Below are 20,390 nucleotides of genomic sequence, written 5' to 3'. Positions count from 1 at the left end.
AAGACTGAGGAAAATAAAGCACTAGAAATGGTTAAATTGAACAGTATTGATGGAAATATAGCACTAGAAATGCTTAAGTAGAGATAATTAAGTAGAATGGTTGGTTTTGAAGTTAGGGGAAAACAAATAGACTCAATATAATATGAGGGATAGAAGGTAGACAGGTCATGGTGAGGATAAAGGAAAATGATGGAGTATAAAGTGAAATCACGGTGATCAGAAAGAATGATCTCAAATTTTAAGCTCTTAAAACAATTCTCAATGATAATAGAGTCCACATCTTGGTTTCTTGTGATGCCTGTGAATGTCGGGGTAATTTTGAAGTTATCTAAAATAATGATGGATCAAAGAGAAAAGGAGAATTAGTGGGTTGGTGCCAAAGTTAGCATAGAAAAGGCTGTCCCCAGGTTTGTCCAAAGACAACAACAAAGATGGGAAGAGCATTGTTTCTAGGCCATGTCTATCATTTGCCAAGTAATTATTATATGTCAGCCATTGTTTTCATCACACATCTTCATTATGACATTTTATCCTCACTATGGAGTTAAGTAGGTAGTCATTACTTTATAGATGATCACACTGAGACACCAAGCTTAGTATAGTATCCAAGATCTTTCCTCTACACAGTGGTGGGGGCACAACATGAACATAGTTGTCTGGGACTTCAAAGCTCACATCATTTCTACAAAATTGTCAGTTCCAACACACACACACACACAATCCCAAACACAATAAGATGATGAGGGAAGTATGGTAACATTTATTGAGTTCTTACTATATGCCATAGGCAGTGCTAATGATTTTATGTATATCACTTAATATTGGCTCTTTTGGGTTTCTGTGAATGTTAAGTATTTCCATTTCAGGGGAGAAAGGAATTTATACTTAAAGAAGTTTTTCAGATTTTCAAGGTCACCAAGTTAGTGAGGTAAGATTTGTAATAAGGTTTGTCTAACTCCAAAGCTGATTTGCTTACGCTTCTTCTGGGTTCCTGAGTTTTAATAAACAATGTGTTATTGAGCCAGAGTGATAATCTACTCATTTGGAGATAGAAGTAGAAATTAAGAATAGTGTTTTTACCTTTTTAAAATGATATATAAAGAGATCCAGGTGTTAATTAAAGAGATAAAGGAAAAGGCAGGTGTAAGAAATAAGGAAACAAATGGAACACAGAAATATTGTGTTATTTGTAGAATGGATTGAGAAAAACAGCATTACAGGGTTGTTCAGAAAGCCTTATCAGGCAGTTGCATTTAGATAGAAGCTGAACACTTGCCTAAGAGTTGGATAAGACTTTAGGAAAAAGAATGTCCTACAAGATTGCCAGCTGCCCTGAATGCCTTGAGACAATTGAAAATATGTCACTATTCCTAGCATACAGCCTTTCTATTGAAAGTCAAGGAATATTCTGATATTAACCCAAGGCATTCTTGCCATTTTTTGTATCTATTGCAAGCAGCAGGGCATATATTAATGGAGGCTGTAGCAAAGTAATTTCAGAAGCAGTTGCTCCACTGACTACAGTGATGTGACTGAATGGAAATACTCTTAATGGAGAAGAAAGGAATAAAAGGTAAGAAAGGAGGGAGGAAGAGAGGGAGGGAGAGAAGGAAAAAGGAAAGAAGGGAGGGAGGGAGGAAGGAAGGGCAACCCACTAAAGCAATCATTTTGTTCCTGCAGACATGGGATGTGTCAAACTGAACTTCAATTTGTTACAGAAATAGATCTATTTGTTTCTATTCAAGAAGTTCATAAAATCAACTTTGAGATCCAACTGTAAAATTCTAGCATAAACATTTATTTCTACTGCTTTAGGTTAAGAGTAATTTTTTATCTATCAATCCATAAACCTAACATGTACAGCTCCATAGTCCATGCTGATTGTGGCTCCACTAAACCAATATTTTAGGCACTAGAGAAATCATTACCATTGCGCACTCATATTAAACTGATAAAATGACATGATGCATAAAAAATATTAAATTATCTGATTTAGCTAGAAAAGTTTATTTTATATAATTATTTTATAGTATTCAAACTATGTACAGATAAAGGATTCCTAAGATGATCAATAGCAATGGAACATATAATGTTGACAAACATGATAATAATATTAGTGAACATGAATCTTTATTTTCCACTGAATAGCCACCGATTTATTAGATTATTTTACTTTAGTCACTACAGAATGGTAGAAGGATATATATAAGCCAATTAATCACCCAAATAAGGTGAACTAGAATTTTGAGTAATTTCATTAAATGTATTTTAATAAACGCTATTTTATTTGGGCCAACGAAGACACATCTCCTTCAAGAAGAGCTATATCTTGGAGATAATGTTCCTTCAGTTTGCCATTCTAGCCACACAAGCAATTAACAGGACTAAGCTGAAAGATGTTTTCCCAGGCTTATGGGCTTAAGGCCTGCATGTAAAAGGCTCTGGATCTCACTACCCAGTATCACTTAGTTCAGGTTAGAAGTTACAGACTGGGGTCAGCAGACACCTGCATGCCCCTGTTCCCTGGACATGCTTTAAAGAGGCCTGCTGTAACCATAGCACACCTGGGTCTAAACTCCAGAAGGGGCACTTAGCCCCTGCTAGTCTGCATTTTTATAGGTCAAAAGTGAGAACAGACTTTTAAGTGGAAGATAAACAATCTGAAATTCCCTTCCTAAAAGGTTCCTACTATTTAGGGAAATGCTGAAAATGCACTTTTTTTTTTCCTGCCCAGAGGCTGTAGGTAGCAAAGAAAAGGAAAGAGAAATTCAACCTAGCTTTTGAAGATCTCTCCCTAACTGACCTCCTCATAAGTTCATGCTTTTTTTTTTTTTTTTTTTCATTTTCCTTTCAGATGCCTTCAGGCCAACTCTCCTTGATCCCCACAGAGTTGCCTCAGCACACCTTTGCATACCGGCTACTGCTTCCTCACCATCTCTTCTGCAATATCCTTCAGACCTCCTCTGGAATGTCTTCACTTCCTCTTTCTTAATCCATGACCCTGCCCCTTCTTAAAACCCTTCCTTAAAACTTCAGATCAAATTAACACTTGTTCCTCTAACTTGTAAAGTGTGGACTTTGAAAGGGTCTTTGAAGTATAAATGTCATCTGGTTAGTCCTCATCCTGAAAGTGGCATTTTGTATGAATCTCCAGGGAAGGCAAGGACATTCCTTCTGGGTGATAGGAGAAGGAAACTGAAAGAGATTTTGAGTTGATAAATGGCTAAAAAGCACATCATTGTTATTCTTTGCAAAGTCTGCAGAACTCAGAGTTAAAAATTATTCATAGAGAAAAACAAATTGCAAATGTTTTATTTTCCAAGTATTACATCAAGTTAAAAATTATTGTGAGGAGTGAGGTCAACATATGATGCTGTCACTGCTACTATCTCTCAAAGATGGCAGCTCTATAACTCACTTTTGTATGAAGTGGATTAATTCATTTCTTGTGCATTCTGTGAGCATTCATTCTGTTCTCAGCCCAGGAAAATCCCAGAATGTGAGAAAGAGCTGGAAGGGACCTCAGGAATCATCTCACACCCCCCTGCTCCTATTACTCTCATGTAAAAATCAGACAAATCACTTGTGTCACAAGTAAAATAGTTGTGCACCTTCTCATTCACTGCCATGTAACAGGTGAAAAAATAAACATGTTGATACTTATATTGAGCCTACACCATAGCCCACAGGCATGTTAAAACTGTGGGAATCAATTGGAGTTGAGAATTTTTAAAAAGTCAATAAAAGATCCCAAACACATTCCTCTTCCTAACCCAGTTCATTATTCTCAGGAAAAATTGTAGCAGATTATGAGGCAGAAGGCCTGACCATACCTGGTCACACTTGGCTATGTGGGGGAACTTGGCAATTAATTACCTGTTACTGCGCTCTGGTTTTTCTAGCTGTCAATTAGAGAAAATGGTACTTGTCCCCATACAGCTAAGAGATCAAAAGGGATACACTTGTAAATTCCAACATGGTTTACAAACACAGTAACATTAGTTAACTGTGCTTGCTCTTTGGTGCAAGTAAAGATAAAGAGGTAAAGACAGTAATAACTGCATTTTTCCATGGATAAGTTGAACATTTTTCAATTCTACAAATAGCACATTTCAACAACGAGGATGAAAATGTTGGTTAATCTTTTCCACTGAGCTTGTATTAAACCCTTGCATACGAAGCTCTGCTACTACCCACTATCCATTCTTAAACATCTTTCTGCTTGATAGTAGAAGTCAAGGTTGTGATACAGAAAAAGAATATTTCCTAACAGAAACAAGATTAATGTGTTTTTATTAAACTGTTTACTAACAATGGTCATTGTTACCTATATATTATGATATATTTTAAAATTTTGAAAACATCTCTCCTGTTAAAAAAAATCTCAAGGAGGGTTTTAAAAAGGTCCATGATTATGACTAAGAGCTGCTGAATTGTGACAGTATTTAATCATTTCTTTCCCTTATTGTATCATTTATGCAGGTTATTTAAATCTTTTGGTAAAGTAAAAAAAAAGTTTTATATACACTAATATATAAAATGTAATGACTATAATATATAAATGTAAATTTTTTTAAACTCTAAAGGTTATCCAGAAACAAAATCTGGCACTAAAGCATTGCTAAACCATGTTTAAATGGTTCTGTGTACCTTAGGACAAATGAACACCATGAAATGATGACTGCATTATTAACATATAAGAATAGAGGTACACAGCTTGGACATTTCCCCCCATCCAACCCAACTGTAAATTATTTGCAAGTTTATCAATTTTTAAATACAAAATCCTGACTTTTTCTAAATAAATAATTTCTCTTTACTGAACAGATACCTTTATTGGCCCACCTTTACTTAATTATGGATTAATCATTATTTTATTTATATGATACAAATTTAACTTTGCCTTATTGTTTACAATGTCTAATTGCAAGAATGAACTGAAAAAATATGAGAATACATCCTAGCCCTTATAAATGCCAATCAGTTGTGATAGTGAAATTGGTGTCACTATTAATAAAGGATAATTTAAATTGCCTTCTGAGAAAATCCTTCTTATTCCCTTATAAAGTCTAGTTTGGTTTTGACAATAGATTGAGGAGACTTTAAGTATGTAGAAAGTAAGATTGAAAAAAAATTAATTTTAAACCATTATAATTTTACATTACTCTGTTTGGAAAATTAAATTTCTTTTATTCCTGGGAATGTAACTAATTGACCAGACAGATTAAAAAGACTATGCTGAAACTGATGGCCATGCCTTGAGAAAATTGAAAATGTCTAAGGCAAAAAGCATACAATTTGCTAAATTAGGGAATGAAAAAAGAAATGGTTAAGATGGGATTTTAAAGGAGAAAGCAATAAACAATCTTTTACAAGGGAAGAAACTGACCAAACAAGGGACTTCATTTTTTTAATTAATTAAGGAACGATAGCTTTTACTGTCTTTTACCTGAAGGATGCAGTGATTAGCTCTGATTTCTGAATCCACTGACCATAATTCGCTGATAACATTTTGAAAGAGCCAGCATGATCAATGGTTTCAGTCTTTACCTCCCTGACTACCATTTATAATGCTCAGAAATTAAGAAAAAAAAATCTATATCCCCAACTTTTGATCTGTACCTAATTATGTTATATCTCCTGATACAAGTTGGGCTTTGAGCACTATAACCTGATTCCAAAGTATCAGACCTACCTAGCTGCCAACAACACAGAGCCTGGACTGAAACAATGGAACTGGAGGCCTTCCCTGGGACTGTCCTATTCGAATACACTACTTAGAACTGCTGATTCCATTTAAAAATGTTTGGGAAATGCGATATTTTGTCAGAAAGTTAGGTTATATTCTAATACAGATGGGGAGGAATGGCTTGGCTTTGTACTAGTTGTTGATCGTAACGAAGATATTTTCCTTCTCTGGGTTTAGTTTCCTATTCTGTAAACCAGATATGGTGAAAATCATCCAATAGCTTACAAAAATGCCAAATAAAGGCAATGAAAAAAACTCCACAGTACAGCAGAGGAGTATTCAGGACACTGCTAGATTGTGTTTCCTACAAGGAGGAAACCTGATTTGTTTGTTTCGACACCTGATTCCACTGAAGTCTCAAATTCAGCTGTACTTATTGTATCTCAGATTCTGTGACAGAAAGTAAGTAACACACCTGATTCCTTCCAAAATGCAGGAAAAGTGAAAACTTGGAAATTCGTTGCACATCCTACCTCAGGCTGTTCCTCAGATATAGAGATCAAGTTTTAAACCCAAAGTCTAAGTACTAACCTCATTTGATTCTTGGAGCCAATACAAAGTGGCAGAGAAATGTGAATGTTCTGCTGGTGTGTTTCTGTAGGAAACAAATTCCTGAGTCAGAGTTAAGGGCACTATCCTTTATCATAGCAGTAATCACACTAGAAATATTGTGATCCTCTCTTTATAGAGCTCCTATATCATGAGAGCCCCGAAAGTAGGATAATACTATTAAACAGAAATCTCAAATCTGTTGATGGCTACAGCCTGGTTCATGGCATTTCTAGTGAGGCAAAAGGTTTGACTAGTGGCCTTATGCTCTGTTTCTCCTGTCTCCCCATAAAAATCTCTATTCTCCCTATGTATTTCTCCATTTCTTTCCATATATCTCTCTATTTTTCCAAAGCCTCATAAGTATATAGGTAGTTCCCACCAATGTTCTTAGCTTTGAGGAAGGTGAGTGTCTCCTTATCTAGTACACCACAGTTTTCTAAAAGTATTTTTGCTGTTGAACATTCATTGAGCATTTAATTATTTAATTGAATTTCTACATAAGAATTTTATTGGGGGCTTCCGCAGTTTGACTAAATATATTCTGTAGAATAACGCAGCAACATGGAAAAAACAATTCCTATATTAAAAGTATATTTTGGCCTTTATTCTCAGTCCCTTTAAAACTTTTTAAAAAAGCATTTTTGCTTGAATGGCTCTTTTGTAATTGTCCATTACCTAAAGAGTCAAAAAAAGAAAGATTGCAGTCTTGGGAATATATAAAGAAGGAATTAAATTTGTATAATTAGAAAGCATATTGTAGCTTTCCCATCAGAATAGATCAAAACTCTCATTTTCCTGTCATTTTTGCCAAGCCAGCACACAGTTACTATGCCTACCTATTGTCACCAGACTAAAGCTTGTGCTATTATCTACATCATCAAGGAGAAGTCAAGTGCTGTTGTTGATGAAGCATGCCATTCCTCGCCCTTTTATGCTTTATGCTCACAGTGACATATTTAACTCAGATACCACAGGTATGTTTGCCAAGAAGCCCTCTAGCAACGATAATGTTAGGTTAAGGTAATTGAATAGAAAGACTAGGAGCAGTCAGTCATTTAGCAAACTCTTAGGTACATTTACCTAAAAGAATAGTCAATCCAAAAGGTAGATGCAACAAATATAGCACATTCACATATATGCTAGGACAAATAATAAATAGGAATGCTTGGTGACAACATATGGATCACTATTATGATACTTTAGAGTTCTATAAAAGTTGTTGGTATGTTACAGTTAAAGTCCACATTGCGCTATTTCTCCAGTGAAGAAATTATAAACGCCAGGTATGATAAAACACTGCATTAAGCAATAAAGGGCAGCTCAAAATGTTCAAACTTGAAAATAAACCCTGCAAAGAAAGGTGAGCTATCAAGTAGTCTTCATTTTCCTGAAGATTTTGTATAACACAAGTATTTCAAGAAAACCAACCCACGAAATAAGTAAAAACTCTACCAGTGGAAAACGAGAGGTAGAGAAGAGGCTTAGTTGAGAAAAGCAACTGAGATTGGTTGAAAAAGATATGACAGAGTAATAGAATGCATAAAGCCTCCTCATTTGCCTTGTGCCCCCATAAACATAGTCATTTCCAAAACACCTCGTCGGCATTCCATCCAACATTGACACCTCTGATCGACATGCCTTTCTGGTTTACGGATGCTTTGTTGTCTACTTTTTCTCCTTGAGATCCAACCTTGGAGTATCCAACCTTAAGAGCAGGTACTGAGCCTAATTTTCTTTCAGACAACAAAACCTGACTAAATTATTAAACTTTTCTGGGCCCACATCAAAATATCTCTGAGCTAGATGAGTCCCTCATCTCTATAGATTCTGATATGAATGCATGTTTGAGCTTTGGTCTAAACTGCTAATGAGAGGGAAAGCACTACTGAAAACAAGGCAATGCCTTTTAAAACCTTCTATTTCCTGTAGTTCAAGCCATATGTCCTTCCAATTAATGGACTTAAGAAAATAAATTCTTTCCCTTGATATCTAATTCACAGGAAAGCCACTTGAACCTCTATATGTATTGTGTACATGAGACGTTTTCTCTAGAATTTATCAGTGCAGAACCAGCTCGCTGTGACTAGCTCATTCTTCTCTCTATATATAAAGAAGTGTTCAGGAATAATAATAGGAATCATTACAGTTATGATGACCAAACACCTCCGTGTTCCAGGTATTGTACTCTGTAATCGTTTTTACCTCAATGGGATTTTCTTATTTTTTCTATGTAAGTCAGTTAGTGATTATACACAATTTCCACTAATCCATCCCTCACAGGTTTTGGCTTCTGATCCTCACACAATTGGATTTCTTTCTCTTCCTATGTATTATTATTCTCCCTTATGAATGAATGACAAAGGTAGTCTATTGCAGGGAAGATTTTGCTGATGCCTGGTGGTTCCTTTTTTCACTACATACTCTCACATCTCTTCTCTTTAATTTTCTAGTGAGTGTCTTCTGATTAAGTTATTGTTTGTAATGACTCAGCTAGTGCCACAGAGGTGGGCTTTCATCTTTATTTGGGAAGAAACAGGAGGGAGGCAATGTGTTTTGCTACATCAGTTTGTGGGGGGTACTGTGCTTTCAATTCCAGACAGAAAACCAACTGGCCTCAGAGGGTAAGCAGACCAATTCCTCTAAACTTCTTCTGGGAAAAAATAGAAAGTTTAGGAGTACGCACTGCCTTTTCTTGTTTCCTACATTTTTTCACTGCTCCCAGCTGTCCCTAGAAACATTTCTTGGGGTTTGTAAATTAGAAACTCATTTTTCCTTTCCTGTGTAGAGAAAAAAAAAAAGTTCTTCCCTACTATGTCTTTTTTTTTTCACCTGAGTGTCTCCTTTACTACTCACACAGGATACTTCATTTCTGATACTCTCTTTACCTAATGTGTGGAGGTTTTTCTCCACACCAAGTAATTCTCGGACACCTGTGAGGTGTCCAAAGACTCAACTCAGTTCTGACACTATCTACCTGGAGATAGCATCAGAACCTCCAGGTACAGGCTCAGTCCTCCACAAGACTGGACTCCTCACACACACAAATTTCAGAGGCCAGTCCCACACCCAGTTTATCACTTGTGCTTCTGACCAATCAGCTTAGATTGGAGGTTCCAATGACCCCTCCTGTGTTTGATTAATTTGTTAGAGCAGCTCACAAAACTCAGGGTAACAGTTATTTAAATTTACCAGCTTATTAAAGGATATAATAAAGCATGCAGATGAATAGTCAGACAAAGAGGTAACATAGAGCAAGGTTTGGGAGGGTCTGAAGGTCAGGAACTTCTGGCCCTGTGAAGTCGGGGTGCATTATCCTCTCGGTATGGATGTATTCAACCAACTTGGAAGCTCTGTGAACCCTGTATTATGGGGATATTATGGAAGCCTCCTTACATAAATGTGATCAATTATTAATTCCTTTCCAGCCTCTCTCCCCGCTCTGAAAGACAGGGAATGAAGATGAAAATTCCAAGCTTCTAATCATGGCTTATACTCTCTAGTGACCAGCACTCACCCAGGAGCCATTCAGGAGCCCACCTAGAGTCATCACATTAGATTAAAAGATATTCCTGGTTCTCTTATCACTTAGGAACTTACAAGGTTTATATGAGCTCTTCTCAGGGATAGAGTCAAAAACAAATAGAACAAGAGATGTTCCCTGTGTTTTTATCACTTAGGAAATTACAAGGATTTTATAGGAGCTCTGTGCCAGAAACTGAGGTCAGAGATCCATGGATATTTTTTATTATTTCACAGGGCTATGCAAATGATTTACTAATTTCAAGAGGCAACAGGCAGGCGGAAAAATAGGATTTATAGAACACAGACTTGGGCTTAATTCTTGGGTCAATCCCTACCAGTTTTGTGACATTGACAGTTTATTAACCTCTTTAAGCACTTGATCTCTCATCTATAAAATGGAGATTTTAATACATACTCTGCAAGGTATTTAAAAAATACAATGAAATGACCTAAGTACATAATACAATTCTTGGAACATAAAAGATTTTCAAAAATATGTTTAGTTCCCTATTCCCACTAATCATTTTATACATGATGCTTACAGTTTGTATGCTTCATCATCACGCAGTACAAGAATATCTCAGAATACCTTCAGTACTCTCACTGGGCTAAGTTAGATTATTTTGTTCATAATATGCCTGGAATTCTTTTCACATATGTAAAGATTTTAGAGTTGGCTGCTAACATGCTGTTAATGCTAGATCATAACTTTAAACTACTTAAAGAGAGAGTTTATGGACATGAAAGGAAAACTCATGGCAGGGCAATGGCAGAAGGTACCTGGAGGCTCAAAAACTCTGTGACAGCTTCCCCAACCCCCACCAAGCTGGGCAGCGAAGGCCTAATTCATCCATGCTTTGGGTCAGCTCTGGCACTAAGTATCCATGAAAAGGGACAGATACCAATGAGCAAAACTATCAATTGAATGTGAAGTCTCATGTTTCAGAACACAGACTGTTTTTAAGGCTTTGTTAGAAGGATGCTTCCTTAAATTTATGAAATGGCAAGAGAATTTGCTTCTTCTTAGCTTACTTAGTAAGAGTGTCCAAAATTTCTCTCCCTTAAACAACTATGAAGAATTTGTTGTTCTACTCTGTAGGTAAGAGAATTAGTAGCAAGCTGAGTGATTTAGATTCTAATGTAGAAAATTCAAGATTCAATTGTCAATCATAGTATTTGTTGAAACGCCAGCTGTTGCGAGATGGAAATGCTTAGTACTCTGTGACAGTGAATGCACTCCTAATATCACCAATGCTTTCTCTATCCTTCTCTTTCCTTCCCATCCTTCTGCTTTCCTTCTTTCCCTCAAACATGAGAGGAAACCATTGAGCAGATTCTGGAACACGGCAATAGTTCATGACCACCACTCCTCTCTTTCCACTTCAGCAGGATGGCTACACAGTCTTCATTCTCCCCACTTTCTTTTTTGTGCCTTCGTATTTTTTTCTGATACAGAAGGAACATAAATAAGAGTTTGCTTGACCCAGGAGAGAAATGCTCTGATTCCTACCATCCAGGGAGATTCCAAGAGATGTCCAGAAGAGAAGAGCTGCTTGATGCTACTAGATAGATGAGGCCATAGATAGCCTCAGAATTGCCAGAGTATAGTGAAGAGAACTTAGGGAGGTCCTGTGACCCCCATACATGCTATTTATGCCTTCTGACCCTCTTCCTTTGAGTGGGGCCAGGGAGTATGACTTGCTTCTGGCCATTGATACAGCAAAGGTGATGGAATGTCACTTTCATAATAACATAAGATTAAAACTAACATCTTGTTAAGAGACTCTTTGCCTTGCTGGCTGTGAAGAAGCAAGGGGCCATGTCTAAAGGCCTACTTTCAGTTGCTACAAGTAGCCTCCAAGATGACAGTCAGTAAAACTGTCCAACAGTCACAAGGACATGAATGCTATTAACAACCAAGTAAGCTTGGAAGTGGCTCCTTTTCTAGCTGAGCCTTGGCTTAGATTACAGCCCTGGCTGACAAATTGTGAGACTGGTAAACCCAAATAATGGGGCAAAACTCCTGATTTATGATGGAAAACTTGACATAATAAACATGTGTTGTTGTTTTAAGCCACAAATTTGTAGCAACACTACAGCAATATAATATAGAGAACGCAAATAGGAGGAAGTACTAAGACAGGGAGAAGAGACAAAAACGTCAGCTACAACTGGCTACCGAGAAGTAAGTAGGACCGAAGATATTTTGCAGGCAGTGATCCCTTGCAAGGCTCTGAAATGGAGTTTAGTGTGCAGGAAGTTCATTAGGAAGCACCCTTGGGATCAACACCTGTAGAAGGGAGGCAGAAGAACCAGTTAGTACAGAGGGAGAGATGGATTTGGGACACGGGAATAATCAACCAACCTGAGACACACTGGAACTGGAAAGGCCTTTCAGAGTTACCATTCACTGGATGAGATGTCTGAGGCTTTATATCCCCACAGTGAACTGTCACTGAATATGTGTAGCCCTAGGAAGGTCATAACCTTGAGTAATGTGGTATCATGTGAAAGCTATCTTCTGTAATCTCAGCAAGTGAGGCTACATGCCCTTCATTAAAGAGAGATCTGGGGCTGGCATCACCATATCCATTACAGATGTGCAACTGGATAGACTAGACTGGTGACCAAAGCCTAGGTTACTCTGTACCTTGCCAGAACCACAGAAGCTCCCTGTAAATCTGACACTGCTTTGAGAGTGGAGTGATCTCAAATTGATCATTAACTGTCTGTCACCAAGTTAGAATACAAAAATCAAAATAAAAACCAAATTGAGTTATAGAAAAATTGTCATATTCTCTGTTGTAAGAGCTATTATAATTATACCAAGAGCATAAGAATAGAGGTATGTTTCAAGTAGAAAAACCAAGGAAGATTTCATATATGAGAAGAAACTGATGGTACTCTCAAAAAAAATAGAGATTGAAAAAAAAATCTAATGAACAGACTAGTGCAAATGTACAGGCAGGGTTAGAGGGATAAATAAGGGATGGTAAAGCATTCTGGGGCCAACAAGAGCATGATGTCCCTACCTTTCTTAGATTGTTAGGGTCAAGGTCAGAGAAACATAACTGTAACTCAAACAAAGGGTTATTACAGTAGGGAACTTGTGGTTTTAGAAAGAGGATCATAGACACTGCCAAAACAAAACTCTTTATCTTTCCCTCTGCAGTCTCAGATCTGCCAATACCTCCCACTGGCTAACCCCGTGGGAAGCCAGAGGGCGGGATCCCTGAGTGGCTCAGTGGTTTAGTGCCTGCCTTCAGCCCAGGGCATGATCCTGGAGACCCGCGATCGAGTCCCATGTCCGCTCCCTGCGTGGAGCCTGCTTCTCCCTCTTCCTGTGTCTCTACCTCTCTCTCTCTCTCTCTCATTGTGTGTGTGTGTGTGTCTCATGAATAAATGAATAAAATCTTAAAAAAAAAAAAAAAGAAGAAGAAGAAGCCAGAGGGCAAGGAGTCCAGGAGATGCAGCCCAAAGTAGTTAGCCACCCAGCTCATTGAGCAGAAGAAAAGGTAGGTCTGGGAGTGCTAGAAAATTCCATCATGGGTGGGAAGTGAAGGTGAAAACCTTAAACTAAGGAAATAGGATGAATAAGGGAGAGAAATAGAAAATTCCAAAACCTGTTTAAACAACACTCAGTAGTCCAATGTGTTCAGAGTATAAGCACCCTAAGGTGGTAGTTTGAGATGGAACAGACTTGGTTCAGAAAGGAAGAATGGGGAAGGGATTGAAAGTATTCTGTCCAGAGGTTCTCATCAGGAAATTCAGCAGATCCTGGTTTTCCAGTAGACCCTGGCAAAATAGGAGAGCATTGATTCTGTGTTATAATCCAACAGTTTTATCCCCTGTATTTACTTTAAGGAGTCAGACTGGAGAATGTGTTTATGGGCTGGTGGTTTTTCTGGCTATGTAATAGTGAGTCATGTTATAACAAGTTTGTATTTATTTTCATCTGGCTATACCCATCAAGGTCTAGTTACTCAGTTGCTTCATTTTTTTCATTAGAGAACAGCCTGCTAAGATCCTTAATCATTGTTCTTGATCACTCTGATTTTCCCTCAGTGTTGAGGGACTGAAGAAGCCCTGTTAAATGGAATATGCCAGGTGCATTCACATCACTGTCACGTGGGAAAAATCTCTTGTGTGGTGTAAAATCACACAGGCATGTGTTGCAGCTAATTAATTGGATGACAACCAATCTCTCAAGTCTTTTCCAACATTATTGCTTTCCCGGCTTTTCACACCCATCATGTCAACACATGTTTCCCCAGTCTGTTAGCTTATCCTTTTGCTAGCAATCTAACACTAATTTACCAACAGATTGTTTAACCTTTCTTCATTCTTTTTGGTTGTTTTGCCTTCTTCGATATTTGTAACATCTCTTGGGGAAATATCTCCTTGGAATTCTATTGACATATAACTTCCTCCATCATCTGGAAGAATTTACCATTGCACAGCAAGTTACATTTTAAAATGGTTATATTTTTCTCCAGAAACATGCCATTTCATTTTTTTATAGTTTCCTCTCTTCAAGTTGGGAAATTACCTATATTGAGCAATTATTTGGTGCCAAGTACTCTACCAAACATAATGCTATGTGATTTCATTTGTTAAATTGCTCCTCATGATGACAGCATCTTATCACTCCTTTTCATGCAACATATGGTTCAAAGTGATCACGTAATTTGTACATCACATAACCAAAATGTTTCAGAGCTAGGTTTAGAGACTCAAGTCTCCTTGACACCAGAAACTATAACCTTTCCCTGTGCTCAAAGTACAAAGCCCTCTACCATTCTCCTTTGTTCTCAACAGGTGGCCAATATGGTTATTCTTAGAAAAATATAAAATCATATGAGCCACTAACTTTTCAATGTGGCTAAATTAGTGTTAACTCTTCCAAAAGTATTTACATTTTATGAGAAGTATTACGAAGAGAATTCCAAGAAATGACTCTAAGAATGGTTTTCAGGATTGCAATTGGCTGTAGCGGTTACTTTTGGATAAAGAAGTCTTTGGCAGCATTCAAAATTTAGTAGGCAGCTCTCTCAATCTCCCCTATTAGGCTAATTTGTTTCATCAGTAAGAGTTGACAAAGACTGATCATTTTGTTTTACACAGCAAGGTAACATTTTTACCTTCCTGAACAGGATATCATTCAGCTCTCAATTTTTCACCATTGTATTGATTGAATGCTGAAATTCAGTGCCGTGACCTACCAGCAGCAGCAGCAGCAGCCACAGTCCCATCTCCTTATACACACAGCAACATTTAACTTGAGAGGTTCTATATTGTAAAAATGCTTGGTTGTCTTCATGGAACCTTCAGAGGCTCAAGATTAAGACTGTGATTCTTAGCATCTTTGGCCTGGAAGAAACTCCCATTTACTGTAGAGATTTCTTTTCATATACCTCTAGCCAGGAACATCTCTACACTGGATAATGGTGCCTCATTGACCCTTTAGGGTCATCTGAACATCTGAAGATGTCCTTGGAGGGGACATATTTATTGGGAATCCCTTAGAAATTTTTTTTCTTTTTCTTTTGAGCTTCAGAACTTAAGTGATCCACTATGAAAGGAAAAAAAAAAAAAAAAGCCTCTCCATAGTGGATTCAAGGGAGAGTAGCTATCTATAATCAATCCATGAGACCAGCAGCCTATTCTATCCTGATCATTGGTTTCAACATCAACAATAGTAGAAAAGTGCTCAGTACATAGAAGGTGATGAAAATATATGAGCTAGATAAGCGAATTCTTAACATCTGTTGACTCTACTAGGATATATGAGATACTTTGCTAAAGGTTAAGGATGCGCATATCAAATAAGACAGCCTAACTGTTAAAACAGAGCTCATAGCTTAAAAGGGAAATACATAACTGAGTGAAGTACAAGGTTTATATCCATTAAGCATTCTAACAAACTTCATACTCTAAACACAATATGCATATTATAAAGCATATAAGGTCAGACTCTATCCATTAGTTGGCAACTGCTATGTGAAAGCATAGGCTTCATTTTCTATGAAAAAGAAATCAACAACAGAAGAGTGGAAAAAGATGAGGAAGAGAACTTTAGAAAGCACTGAGTAAGCTTATTATTAAAAAAAAAAAAAAACAAACCTCTGCGTTCTGTTTGGTCTGCTATATTTAAAACAAATTTGTTTGGAGTGTAACACACACACACACACACACACAAAACAGCAAGGGAAAATTACAATTGTACACTCTATGAATGATCGATCATAAAAAGAACAAAGCCAAGGACGCCTGGGTGGCTCAGGGGTTGAGCATCTGCCTTCCACTCAGGTTGTGATCCCAGAGTCCTGGGATCGAGTCCCACATCAGGCTCCCTGCATGGAGCCTGCTTCCCCCTCTGCCTGTGTCTCTGCCTCTCTCTCTCTGTGTCTCTCATGAATAAATAAATGAAGTCTTAAAAAAAAAAATCAAAGAAGAAAGCCATGTAACCATCACCCAGGTTAAGAATTAGAATATGACAAGCCCTGCAGAAGCACCCACTAATTCCTCCATCAGTATACACTCACTCTTTCTCAAAGGTAACCATTACCCTCACTGTGAATTAATTGTACCTCTTTTTGATCTTTATAGAAAGGACTTATGATCATGTACCCCTTTTTACCTGGCTTATTTTTTCCAACTTTTTTTTTTTGGTTTATGTTCATGTTGTTCATGTTGTTGCATTTATTGTTTTTGTTCCATACTATTCCAATGCATGAATATCCTATAATTTAGTTTTATTCTTCACTTGAAGAAGCATTTTTTTCCACTATTTTGGTTAATGCTATTATGAACATCCTCATATATGTCTTTTGGTGCATGAATGTGTGAAGTTTGTGTATACATGAGTGCATATATATAAAATATACTTAATAGTAAAAATGTTGGGTATTTAAATTTGTTTATCTACCTACTGATCTTTCCAAATTTAGTAGATAATAGCTAAGTTTTCCAAAATGTTTATAGCAACTGTCACTTTAAATAGCAATACTTAAAACTTTCTCATCATTTTTTCTATTGGGTAGAAATTCTCTTTAATATTACAGAATTATAAATAAAATATAAATTCCTTGTCAGTTATATGTGTAACAAATATATTCTCCATTTTGTGGTTTACATTTATATTATTTTAATGATGTTCTTTGATGAACAAAAGCTACTAATAGGAGTTATTTCAACTTATCTATCTTTTCTTCTATTATTAATGCCATATTGTTATTTATCACATCATTCTTATGTTTTTATGTTTAAGATGTGTTTTTTTTTTAATTTTTATTTATTTATGATAGTCACAGAGAGAGAGAGAGAGAGGCAGAGACACAGGCAGAGGGAGAAGCAGGCTCCATGCACCGGGAGCCCGACGTGGGATTCGATCCCGGGTCTCCAGGATCGTGCCCCGGGCCAAAGGCAGGCGCCAAACCGCTGCGCCACCCAGGGATCCCTAAGATGTGTTTTATATGAAGCACATTGGTATTTTTTCCACCAATATGCTTCATGATATTTCATAAGGATAAAATATAATCATTCTTATTATTATACTATTTAAATGGAGTTCCTAGCTCATTTATGTTAATGCAATTACCTATATAGATACATAGAACTTTCGTGTTGTTTACTTCCTTTCTGTCTCATGTATTTTGTTTTTGTCTATTTTTGCCTCTTTGCTTTTTAAAGTAATTTTGTTGTTTTATTTTTTCCTTCCATTAACTCATTAGTTACACATTTCATTTAGTGTTTGCCCTAGAGATTACCACTAATATCTATGATTTATTAACCTCTAATGAAATATACTATTGACACTCTCTACATTATACAAGGAACTTTGACTCTATTAATTATCATCTTGATTCTATGTTCCTACTGTCAAGTAATTTGTCTTATTATAAGCCTTAAAGAGTTTATTACTACTTTATACAATCAATATTCTTTTATATACTTACCATTTCAATTGCTCTTCATTAACTCATAAATGTCTAAGCATTCTTCATCTAAGATTATGTTCATTCTATTTGAAAAACATCTTCTCTGTTCTTTAGTGCAGGCAGGACATTTAAAAAATCTTTTTTTTTCTTTTGATCTAACAAATGTCTTTATCCTAACCTGCATTTTTGGAAGGATAATTTTTCTTGGCATAGAATTTTTTCTTCTACAGTTATTATATTGCCATCTTTTCAAAATATCATTAAAATATAATAATTGTTTTTCCTCTGATTGCCATTGTTTCTGCTGAAAAGTCATCTGTCAACCTTATTGTTGTTTCTTTGAAGAAAATGTGTTGTTTTTTTCCCCAACTGTTTTTGAAATTTTATTTTAGCAGTTTTTCTGTAATTAAATTTAGGATTGTTGTTGCTGTTTTGCAATCTTTTTTTTTTTTAAGATTTTATTTATTTATTCAGGAGAGACACACCCACAGAGAGAGAGAGAGAGAGAGGGAGGGAGGGAGAAAGAGAGAGAGAGAGAGAGAGGCAGAGACACAGGCAGAGGGAGAAGCAGGCTCCATGCAGGGAGCCAGATGTGGGACTCGATCCTGAGTCTCCAGGATCAGGCCCTGGGCTGAAGGCTGCACTAAACCGCTGAGCCACCCGGGCTGCCTGTTGTTTCGCAATATTGCTGTTTTGAAATTTGTTGGTAACTATCTCGTCGCTTCAACTCTACTCTCTCTTACTTTTTCATCATATACAAGGTATTTTCACTATAGTCCAAATATTATTTTGGGGGGCAGCCCCGGTGGCACAGCGGTTTAGCTCCGCCTGCAGCCCAGGGCGTGATCCTGGAGACCCAGGATCGAGTCCCACGTCGGGCTCTGTGCATGGAGCCTGCTTCTCCCTCTGCCTGTGTCTCTGCCTCTCATTCTCTCTCTGTGTCTCTCTGAATAAATAAATAAAATCTTAAAAAAAAAACAAATATTATTTTGGTAACTGTTTACTCTTTTTTTTCTAATAATGTTTTTAGCATTTATATATCTACCCCTTCTTCTGACCAACTAATTATCACTTTAGAAGTATCTAATATGGTATCAATCCTATGCATTATTATTTGTTTCAGTTATTGTATTATTTAGTTCTTGATTGTTGATTTTACATTTTCCAGCTTTATTGACATAAAAAACATATTGTATAAGTTTAAGGAATAAATGTGATTATTTGACTTTTTAATAGTTTCCATTTAGGTGATAAAAATCTAATTCTCAATTTTATTTAATTACTCAAGTATATTAATCATATAAAATCTTAAAGATGCTATAAATACCTCTATTATCTGGCTTTCTAGGTGTCAGTTTCTATAGTCTTTTTAAAATTTCCAGTTTAGAACCAGGCTGGTGTTCAATTGTATGCTTGATTACTTCTGACTAAGTACTAACTAAGCATTATACATGAAATATTATAGAACTATGTTAAGGCTCTCTACGATATTATCTTCTAAGTGGAGAATTTCGTTTTCTCCATGATATACAACTAAGTTAGAGAAAACCATCTCAATACAGAGACTACTAAGATTCAAAGTTTAGTTTCATCCCATAAGTGAAATGAGGGTTACTACTCCTACTCTTCCTCAATAGGTCTTAAACCTCACTTTCTATTCTCCTAATCCTGTACATATATAGAAAGTTCTGGTCAGTTCTTCAGGTTCTTAACCATCTTCAGTCAGCTCAAGGAAAGGAGTGGTACACGCTCTTCTTTCCCAGATATCTTCCAAACATATTCTCATGATCTTAGTATCACTATAATTCCCTCCACAATTTATTTACACTCAATCCAGGTTTTCTAGTTGTTCTCAGTAGGAGATTTGGTCTAAAACCCTATATTCCACCACTGCCAGAAGTGGAGTTCCATTGCCTTTGTTTTAGATTAATGAGAGGTTTATATTTATTTATTTTTATTTTATTTTATTTTTTTGAGAGGTTTATATTTAAATCACCTTTTTTACTTGTATCATTGTGAATATGTAACTCACCTGTGGTATGGATGGCCTGGTCGAACCTGGGGTGGCTAAAATAGAAAATCTCAACTCTTAGTCACCAGAGCCCAGATTTATGAAGCACAACATGCAGCAAGTAACTACCATCAAAGAAGTTTCTCAGTAAGAGTATGCTATTATAAAATATCTGAATAGTACACAGCCCAAAAGTTATACTTCATTTGATCTATGCCAAAATAATTCATAAACTTATAAAGTTGCAAAAGTTTTCCTGGTCAATCTTAGGAATTTCTCAGTATCAGATTCTTTCTAGGTCTTTTCAGAGCATATAGGCACTGGAGAAAGCCATGCCTTCAGTATGCTGTGTGTTTGTAAAACAGCAAAAGGAAACAAAAACAGACATAGCAGGAAGTTAAATGGATTAAACATTTGCCAACAGAACTCATCTTTGAACAGATAACAAAGAGAATGACACTTTCTATAAATAAATAATAGCAACAACAAATACTACAGTAATAACACACATTCATGGAGTGCTTCCTGTAAGCCGGAAACTTTAAGAACTTATGAATACCCCACATAATCTTCACAATGAGTTTATGAAAGAGCTGTTATTTATTTTACAAATAAA

The 20,390-nt window shown here is 36.5% G+C and overlaps 1 long non-coding RNA gene across 1 annotated transcript; it reads left to right on the top strand.

Annotated features, from left to right (window-relative positions):
• The first annotated feature begins 581 nt into the window (after positions 1 to 581).
• On the top strand, positions 582 to 4,225 carry LOC112664538 (uncharacterized). Its single transcript, XR_003139806.3, has 3 exons — positions 582 to 928; positions 1,460 to 1,573; positions 2,855 to 4,225. It is a non-coding gene; the product is annotated as an uncharacterized LOC112664538 (long non-coding RNA).
• The last annotated feature ends 16,165 nt before the right edge of the window (positions 4,226 to 20,390 follow it).

The sequence above is a fragment of the Canis lupus genome, chromosome 17 (assembly GCF_003254725.2).
Source record: "Canis lupus dingo isolate Sandy chromosome 17, ASM325472v2, whole genome shotgun sequence".
NCBI classification, from domain to species: Eukaryota; Metazoa; Chordata; class Mammalia; order Carnivora; family Canidae; genus Canis; species Canis lupus.
The sequence above is the reverse complement of the archived record's forward strand: the minus strand, read 5'-3'. Positions and strand labels throughout refer to the sequence as shown.